General features: G+C 40.6%; 1 pseudogene; it reads right to left on the reverse strand.

Moving 5' to 3' along the window:
* Positions 1–218: 218 nt before the first annotated feature.
* Positions 219–713, reverse strand: LOC129666512 (SUMO-conjugating enzyme UBC9-like; annotated as a pseudogene).
* Between the last annotated feature and the right edge of the window lie 9746 nt (positions 714–10459).

A 10459-nucleotide genomic window follows, 5' to 3' on the forward strand; every position in this document is an offset into this window, starting at 1 on the left:
ACATTCAAAAAGACTGAAGGAAGAAGCCCTCTATAAAAAAATTAGGGCAGTTCAGAGAATTGAGATTGTATATGCCAGTGACAGAAATGGAAAATGGCACCCGCTTAACCCTGCCAGGCAGCTAGTAACTGGATGGAGAGACTTAGATCTGCAGAAGGCCATAAACAAGTTCTTGCCAAGCCAATCCCTTCCTCCTCATGGAGCCACAGGGCCACTGCTTATGAGGGGGCAAACTTCTTCACTTGTGCTCCAACCCTTTTCTCGTTTTCCACTCTGTTTTGGCAGTAAATTGTGTAGGCCTCTGCTTGAACTGGGTCTTGAATATTTGGTTCATTTACAAGTTCTTGTATTCCTAATCTGTTTGATCGTGATAGCTGGCCTCCAGACTTTGTCTTCCTCCAGGATGGACAGGCACACTGTACCAGAAGGATACATGTTTGGATGAAACAGTGGTGGCTCAAATTTACATTTTGGTGTAAATGTAAGGATGGTGGTGAGGATGGATAATCTTCTTTGAAAAGCATGCGTAGCTTCAACAAGCCTTATTCCCATGAAGTCCCCTTTATTCCAGGGATAACACACTCCCAATTCATCAGGTTCATCATCTCGTCAGAGTTCTTTGCTGGGATAGCCGCAAAGCCAAAAGGGTGTTCCTTTCTCCAAGCTTTCCTTTCCTGCACAAGTCGGCTGAGAGCAATCGCCAACATATTCAAAGTCCCTGGGCAACCGCAGCCAGACCAGGGCAGCAACAGAGGCAGCGGCACTCCTTTGTCTCCTGTTACCCAGTTCTTTAAAGCCTTTTTTTTTTTTCCTGAAAATTTCAATTTAAGGACTTTGCAGCCAGTCCTGAAAATACCTGACAAAACAGAGTCATATGAAAGGGGAGGAGGTCCTCCCCTATCAGTGGACTTGGAAAGGGGCAGAGAGGAGATGAGGGAGGGAGGGTGGGATTGGGGAGGGAATGAGGGAGTGGGATACAGCTGGGATACAGAATTAACAAAATGTAACTAATAAGACAAATAAAATTAAAAGCTGGAGGGGACGGGAACTCGACAAGGAGAGCAACAGAACAAGATAATTTGAACACAGGGAACTTCCCAGAGACTCATACTCCAACCAAGGACTATTCGTGGAGATAACTTAGAACTCCTGCACAGATGTAGCCCACGGCAGTCCAGTGTCCAAGTGGGTTACATAGTAATGGGAAGAGGGACTGCCTCTGACATAACCTGATTGGCCTGCTCTTTGATCACCTCCCCCTGAGGGGGGAGCAGCCTTCCCAGGCCACGGTAGAGGACAATGCAGCCAATTTTGATGAGAACTGATAGATTAAGATCAGAAAGGAGAGGAGAATCTCCCCTATCAGTGGACTTGGGGAGTGGCATGCATGTAGAAAGGGGAGGGAGGGTGGGATCAGAGGGGAGGAGGGAGGGGCTTATGGGGGGGATACAAAATGAATAAAGTGTAATTAATAAAAAATTAAAAAAAACAGTAAGTTTATAGTATATAAAGCAACTTATTAAAAATTAAAAGGAAGCATTGATTTAAAAAAAAAATCTTTTCATAGGGTATATTTTGTCACAGTTTCTTTCTTACAACGCCTCCCAGATCCTTCCTACCCATTCAACTCTATATTCTTTCTCTTTTACTTTGTCTTTCTTAAAAAGAAAGACCACAAATGGAACACAAATGAAAATAAAACAGGCTAATGAGATGAAATATGCCAACCCCTCCCAAAGTCCACACATAAAATAAAATAAAGCACTGAGTTTTGTTTTGTGTTGGACAACTACTCCCAGGCTCTGGGCTTGCCCTGGATTGAGGTTGATATACCCAGTGACACTCTGAAGGCAAAATCTGGCTTTTCCTTTGTCACTGGGTATTAATGGTATACAGCTTCCTGGTTAAGGGTCAGACTCCACGCCCACTTCCACCTCTCAGGGCTGGAAACCTATCTGTTTTTTTATCCTGTGCAGGTCTTACCTTCGCTGTCACAGTCTTTTTTGAGTTCATATGGGTGTTAGTCCTGTTGTGTCTGGAAGACACTGTTTCCTTAGAATCATCTGTCACATGTGGTTCTTATAATCTTTCTGCCTTCTCTTCTGCATAGATATCTGAACCCAGATGGGAGGGATTTCATGAACTCATTTCATTTTGCATTGGGTGCTCCAAAATGCCTCATTTTCTGCACATTGTCTAGCTATTGGTGTCTGAGTTAATTTCCATCCACTTAAAGAATGTTTCTGATGTTGGTTTAGTGGGGCACTGATCAATGGGTATAGATAGCCCTAGGTCATTATGAATTATTTTTTTTGCTCTGCTTCTTTAGCTGAATAAGGGTATTAGGTTTTATCCTAGGCCCATGACCAATCTAGTCTCAGGTTCTCAGACACTTAACAATGTCAGATATAGGTTACTTCTCATGGACTGGGTCTTCGCTCCAATCAGAAAGTGGTTAGTTAGTTCCATAAAACTTGTGCCAAGATTGAACAAATACATCTTGCAGGCAGATTGCTTTTTTTGATGTCTCAAGGTTTGTACCTGGGCAATATTATGATTAGTTTTCTTCTCCAGTAGTGTTCAGAGTACCTTCCAACACCATGAACTGCAGTCATTAGTGGTGAAGGTTCTAGTTAGGCACCAGATCAACTTATCTGTGTTCAACAACTTAAGTAAGTGTTGTCTTCAGCAGCAGAGCCTTACCAACCTACTGAGAAACATTCACAGTGTTTTCATAGAAGTGTAATTTTACATTCCATTAACTGTGTACAAGGGTTCAATGAGTTCACATACCCATGGACACCTTTCATTTTCTTCTTTATAATTTCTGTATTAATAGGTATGAAGAGATAGCTCCCTGTAGTTTTGATTGACATTACTGTAATAGTGATTTTGAATATCTTTTCATGTGCTTATTGTCAAATTGTTTATCGTCTTTGAATTAAATCTCTATTCAAGTTTCTTTTACATCTTGATTCTAACTATTTGTTACCAAAGTTTCAGAGTTCTCTATATTCTTGATATTATTCCCTTATCAAACATGCTTTGCAAAGATTTTTCTCCCACCCTGGGCATTGTCTTTGTACTCAGCTCATTAAGAACTAGTTTTATTTTTAGAGATACATGTTTAGAGTATATAATTTTCACAGACTGAATATATTTATAGATCAGAATATGAGTGTTTGTCTAATCATAAAGAAATATTTCAAAACTGGCAAAGAAAGTCTTAAGTAAGTTTAAATGCAAGAATTTAGAAAGCTCTAATTTTAAAATAGCAACTTGTGAATTTTAAGCAATCATATTATTAAAGCATACTATTGGCCTTGAAGTCAATATGAACTTTGACATGTAAAAATGCTGTTATTATTTTATGATGCATAATTATTGTTATTTTGGTTTTACAAGAAAGGGTTTCGCCTTGTAGCCTTAGGTGTCCTGGACTAGCTTTGGAGACCAGGTGGCCTCACACTCACAGAGATCTGCCTGCCTCTGCCTCCCTGACTGCTGGAATCACAGGGTGCACCATCAAACCTGGACTTATTATGGATTCTTAATCAATGTAATTTTTACAAAACCATAACCAGATGTCTCTTATTCTGACAGCTTGAGGTAGTATCATATAACTTAAGGATCAATGAGATAAAAGAAAAATAATGACAAGGAGAGCTTTATAGCTTGACACCTGTCTTTTGAGTTTGTTTCCATAAGATAAACTACAATTTAATTTTATTAGAGTCGTATGGTCAGTTCAGATAATCAAATGTATTTTTCACAGTACAGTTTCGGTGGCATTTTTTTCTGAAATGATTTCTTTTTACTCTAACAGCTTCAGCTGATACTTTTTCAGTGGCCAACATGCCCAGTCATTTTTATTTTCATCTTTTTATTTATTTATTTATTTATTTATTTATTTATTTATTTATTTATTTATTTACTTGATTTTTTTATTTATTTTTTTTATTATTAGTTACATTTTATTAACTCTGTATCCCAGCTGTATCCTGTTCCTTCATTCTGTCCCAATCCCACATTCCCTCCCTCCCAATCCCATCCTCCCTCCCTCATCTCCTCCCTGCCCCTTTCCAAGTCCATTGATTGGGGAGGACCTCCTCCCCTTTCATCTGACCCTAGCTTATCAGGTATCATCAGGACTGGCTGCAAAGTTCTCTTCTGTGGCCTAGCAGGACTGTTCCTCCCTTGGGAGGTGGGGATGTCAAAGAGCCTGCCATTGAGTTCTTGTCAGAAATAGTCTTGGTTCCCCTTACTAGGGTACCCACTTGGATATTGAGCTACCATGGACTACATCCAAGCAGAAGTTCTAGGTTATATCCATACATGGTCCTTGGTGGAGTGTCAGTCTCAGAAAAGACCCCTGTGCCCAGATATATTTGGTCCTTGCGGAGCTCCTATCCTTTCCCTGTCATACTAACTCCTTCTTTCATATGATTCCCTGCAGTCTGCCGAAGGTTTGGTTATGAGTCTTCGTATCTGCTTTGATACACTGCTAGGTAGAGTTGTTCAGACGCCCTCTGTAGTAGGCTCCTGTCTTATGTCCAATGCACCTCCCATTTGTCTTTCTAAGTGAGGATTGATCTTCTTACCCCGTGTCTGCTTTCTTGTCTATCTTCTTTAGGTGTATAGATTTCGTTATGCTTATCATATTTTATAGGGCTATATAAGTAAGTATATACCGTGTTTGTCTTTCTCCTTCTGGGATATTTCACTCAGAATGATCTTTTCTAGATCCCACCATTTGCCTGCAATTTTCATGATTTCCTCCTTTTTGATTGCTGAGTAGTATTCCATTGTGTAAAAATACCACAATTTCTGTATCCATTCATCCGTTGATGGACATCTGCGTTGTGTCCAGGTTCTGGCTATTACAAATAAAGCTGCTACAAACATGGTTGAGCAAATGTCCTTGTTGTGTACTTGAGCAAATTTTGGGTATATGCCTAGGAGTGGTATAGCTGGATCTTGAGGAAGCACTATTCCTAATTATATGAGAAAGCGCCAGATTGACTTACAAAGTGGTTGTACCAGTTTACTTTCCCACCAGCAATGGAGGAGGGTTCCCCTCCACAACCTCTCCAGCATGAGTTTTTTATTTTAGCCATTTTGACTGGTGTAAGGTGAAATCTCAGGGTCATTTTGATTTGCATCTCCCTGATGGCTAAGGATGTTGATCATCTCTTTAAATATTTCTCTGCCATTCTATATTCCTCTATTGAGAATTCTTTGTTTAGCTCCATACCCCATTTTTAAATTGGATTACTTGATTTATTGCTTTTTAACTTCTTCAGTTCTTTATATATTCAGAATATCAGCCCTCTGTCAGATATAGGGTTGGTGAAGATGCTTTCCTAGTCTGTAGGCTGTCATTTTATTCTGATGACAGTGTCTTTTGCTTTACAGAAGCTTTTCAGTTTCATGAGGTCCCATTTATTGATTGTTGCTCTTAGAGCCTGTGCTGTTGGTGTTCTGTTCAGGAAGTTGTTTCCTGTGCCAATGAGTTCTAGGCTGTTCCTCACTTTTTCTTCTAACCGATTTAGAGTATGTGGTTTAATGTTGAGGTCTTTGATCCACTTGGACTTTAGTTTTGTACAGGGTGATAAATATGGATCTATTTTCATTTTTCTGCATGTAGACATCCAGTTAAACGGGGGCCATTTGTTGAAGATGCTGTCTTTTTTTCATTGAATGGTTTTGGCTTCTTTGTCAAAAATCAAGTATTCATAGGTGTGTGGGTTTATTTCTGGATCTTCTATTCGGTTCCATTGATCCACCTTTCTGTTTCTATGCCATTACCATGCAGTTTTTATTGCTCTGTACAGTATTGCTCTGTAGTACAGTTTGAGATTGGGGATGAAGATACCTCCAGTCGATCTGTTGTTGTACAGGATCGTTTTGGAGATTCTGGGTTTTTTATTTCTCCATATGAAGCTGAGAATCTTTTTTTCAAGGTCTGTAAAGAATTGAGTTAGTATTTTTGATGGGAATTGCATTGAATCTGTAGATTGCTTCTGGCAGGATGGCCATTTTCACAATGTTAATCCTACCAATCCATGAGCACAGGAGATCTTTCCATCTTCTGAGATCTTCTTCAATTTCTTTCTTCAGAGACTTGAAGTTTTTCTCAAACAGGTCTTTCACTTGCTTGGTTAGTGTCACACCAACGTACCTTATGTTATTAATGGCTATTGTGAAGGGTGTTGTTTCCCTAATTTCTTTCTTGGCCCTTTTGTCTTTGGTATACAGGAGGGCTTCCGATTTTTTTGAGTTGATTTTGTATCCTGCCACTTTGTTGAAGGTGTGTATCAACTTGAAGGAGTTCTCTGGTTGAATTTTGGGGGTCGCTTATGTATACTATCATATCATCTGTGAATAGTGACACTTTGTCCTCTTCCTTTCCGATTTGTATCCCCTTGATCTCCTTCAGTTGTCTATTGCTCTGGCTACTACTTCAAGTACTCTGTTGAAGAGATATAGAGAGAGTGGGCAGCCTTGTCTTGTCCCTGATTTCAGTGGGATTGATTTAAGTTTCTCTCCATTTAGTTTGATATTGGCTATAGGCTTGCTGTATATTGCCTTTGCTATGTTTAGATATGTGCCTTGTATTCCTGATCTCCCTAAGACTTTAAACATGAATCGGTTGTTGGACTTTGTCAAATGCCCAGTCATTTTCTTATCAAGCCAGATCACACTTGGCAATTGTATTTGCTGGACTCATGGTTAAAGAAAAAAAAAAAAGACCAATATCACAGGCGACAGTAAAACATGGGGAGCCAGAGGCTTCCAGGAACAAGTAGTTGATACTTGGTATTAGTACATTTGGTTTTCTCCTTTACTTTTGTCTTTTAGCAGGTGACAGGGTCTGTGCTTCCTCCTCTCAGTGAAGTTTTTCAGTTGTTTTTTTTTTTAATTTATATCCTGATTGCAGCCCCCCTCTTCTCAGTTTCCCTCCTGGAACACCCCTCCCCCTCATTTACCCTTCACCTTCTCTTTGCAGTAGATAAAGAAACCCATTATCTTTTGATGTAAAGCCAACCACCTTAAAACTTGATGGCTTAAAAGAACAGTGATTTACACTGCTCTTGACTTGATAGCTGAATAGTTCTCTACATGTTTAGGTGCTTGGGATGCTCAATATGACTACAATTGGTTGATAGCTTCCTGGACTCAAAAATTTAGGCACATTCAATGCTGACCTTTGCTGAGGCAACTCATTTTTTTTTTAATACACAAGGAAATGTGGGAAGAGTTTAATACATTGAAAGGCAAGACAAACACAGGCAAGGACTGGAGAGGCAGTGGGGCTTGGTGGCTGAGCAAACCAAGAGAATAACAACAAAGTCATTACGGAGGCAACTCATTTTTATGTGATCTAATTCTCCACAGTTCCTTTTGTTTTGTTTTGTTTTGTTTTGTTTTGTTTTTCAAGACAGGGTTTCTCTGTGTATCCTTGGCAGTCCTGTTGACCAGGCTAGTCTCTAACTCACAAAAATCTGCTTGCCTCTGCATCCCGAGTGCTAGCATTAAAGGTGTGCACCACCACCACCTGTCTACACAGCTCTTTTTAGAAATGATGTCATTCTGAACATTTTATTTACTGGCTTGAGAATCAAAGGAAACACAGTGTCTAATTCTGGCCCTGGTAGAGTGCAGCTTCCACTGTATCCTTGTGAGTGGACAGGATAGAATTCCACCTGATTCAAAGGTAGGAATAATGAACTCCATTTACTTATACCTGAATGTCATATGTACAAAGAAAATTGGGGATTTTTGTCAGATAATTTTCTAAGTGTAAGAAAAGCAGACTTTTATGTTACCAAAGTTACTTTCTCACATTTGTCAGTAATTGTTTTGTTTTCCTACTCTCAGTCCATCTGTTTTGGGTATATCCCCATCATATTATGTTATTTGTTGAATTCAGGAATGAAAACATGATCTAAATGAAAGTCATGTGAGTGGGTTACAGTTCATTTTTGCTGTTCATTTTTGAAAAGTGAAATCCCTGCTCTCTTAATTAATTTGAAGCTACAGTAATTTTGCATGATAGAAATATGCAAAATTGGGGAGTTGAGTCCGTTGATGTTGATAGAAACTAGTGACCAACAATTGCTACTTACTTTAGATGTGGTGTTGGTGGTGTCACTGAGTTTCATTGCTTGTCTTCTTTTGGTTTTTTTGTTGTGTAGTTATCTATTTCCTCTGTTTCCTTCGATGTAGTTGTTTTCTTTGGTTTGGAGTTTCCCTTCTAGTAACTTCTGTAGAGCTGGGTTACTATGTAGATATTGTTTAAATTTGGTTTTGTCTTGGAATATCTTGAATTCTCCGTCTATGTTGATTGAAAGTTTTGCTGGGTATAGTAGTCTGGGTTGGAATCTGTGGTCCCTTAAGGACTGTATGATTTCTGTCCAGGCCCTTCTGCCTTTCATAGTGTCTGTTGAGAAATCTGGTGTGATTCTGATAGGTCTACCTTCATATGTTACTTGGCCATTTTCCCTTGCTGCTTTTAGAATTTTTTCTTTGTTTTGTAGGTTCAGTGTTTTGACTATGATGTGACATGAAGAATTTCTTTTCTGGTCTAGTCTACTTGGTGTTCTGTAGGCCTCTTGTATGTTTATGGCCATCTCCTTCTTTAAGTTGGGAAAGTTTTCTTCTATAATTTTCTTGAAAATATTTCCCGGATCTTTGAGCCTGATGTCTTCTTTTTCTTCTACTCCTATTATTCTTAGGTTTTGTCTTTTCATGGTGTCCTTGATTTCTTGGATGTTTTGTGTTTGGAACTTTTCTGATTTTATTTTTTCTTTGAGAGACGTGTCAATTTCCGCAAGTGTATCTTCGGCTCCTGAGATTCTTTCTTCCATCTCTTGTATTCTGTTGGTGATGCTTACCTTTGTAGTGCCTGATCTTTTCTCTATGTTCTCCAGCTCCTGGTTTTTCTCTATTTGTGTTGTCTTTATTGATTCTAATTCTGTTTTCATGCCTTGCACCATTTCCTTCATCTGTTTGAATGTGGACTCCTGCTTTTCAATGATAGCTTCTATTTTTTTGTCTGTTTCCTCTCTATGCATCACTAATTGTGCCTCTACTTCTTAAGCTATAATTGCCTGTATTTCTATGAGAGCTTTGTTTATTTCTTCTTTATTTGCCTTCATTTGTGTGGACATTTCTTTGAGAGCTTTGTGCATTTCTTCTCTGTTTGCCTCAATTTTTGTGGTCATTTCTCTGAAAGCACGATTTGTTTCCTCTTGGTTAGTCTCGATTTCTTTGGTTATTTCTCTGAGGGCTTTGTTCATTTCATCTCTATGGGCCTCTAGTAGCTGGAGAAACATAGTTTTGAGGTCTTTTTCTTGTATATCTAGTGAATTGAAGTATCCATTGTTTTGTGGGGTTGCTGGTGAGGTCATTTTGTCCTGATTTTTGTTGGGAGTGTTCTTACGTCTGCCTCTAGCCATCTGGTTATTTATAATCCTCACTGGTTGTTCCTCGAGATTGTAGTTTGGGCTATGATCCTCTCTTTCTGTTTTCTGGACTGTTTTTTCAGGAAGATGAGAGAGGTTCACTGCTTTGGGGGTGTGCACTGTGTTTTCAGTTTTGCCTAAGTAAAGAATGTGACGCTGGCGCTATTCGAGTGCACTTTTAGCGGGCGCAGTGTGCATGCACGGATTCTCTGATTATTGCAGTGGCCTGCAAGCCACTATTACGCAGTTCTGACTGAGATCCAGGGATTGTCTGCCTGGATTACCCTGGTGGACCCACAAGGCAGAGGCTTCACTGTTGGGGTCACTATCCCAAGAATCCCTCTGATGCCCACACTAGGAGTGTGGGTGGCAGGGATCTCGTCTGGTTGCTTCTGTGGAGAGGCCCTGGGTCTGGGGCAATCTCTCCTTAGAAGGCTCACTCACTCTCTTGCAGGACCAGTTGGAATGCACAGAGGTTCCCCTTGCTCACTACTCTCTGTTTTGGTCCTGCTGCGGAAGTGCACGGGTAGGCTATCAGTCAGCTCTGTGACACTGTGGCCGCAGAACTCGGTGTCCACCTTTCCTGTGTGCTGCCTCTTTGTCCTTTCCCTCTGCCAGGAGGGGTTATGTTGACTGGTCCCTGGGTGGCGCGGGAAAGAGTTAGGGTGAGTGTACTCAATCCCAGATCCCGGGCCCAGATCTCTCTGCCAGAAGCAGCCTAGCGGTAGAATCTATGTTTGCTGATCCCAAGAGAGTACCGGGTAGGGTTGAGTGTCTTCAGATCCAGAGCTTGGGTTTCTCTGCTAGGGGCCGCTGGAGAGAGGGTGCTGTGTCCTTGGCAGGCTGCCTCTCTGTCCTTCCCCTCTGACCTTCTCCTCTGCTAGGTCAAGCTTATGGAGGTTCTCTCAGGGGAGTGCCAGCAGGGGTTGGGGCTTCTCAGTCAGATCCTGAGCTGGTGGCGTTTCTCTGCGGGGGGGGGGGGGGGGGGGGGG

The sequence above is a fragment of the Psammomys obesus genome, unplaced genomic scaffold (genome assembly GCF_907164565.1).
Source record: "Psammomys obesus unplaced genomic scaffold, mPsaObe1.curated_primary_1811, whole genome shotgun sequence".
Lineage (NCBI taxonomy): Eukaryota > Metazoa > Chordata > Mammalia > Rodentia > Muridae > Psammomys > Psammomys obesus.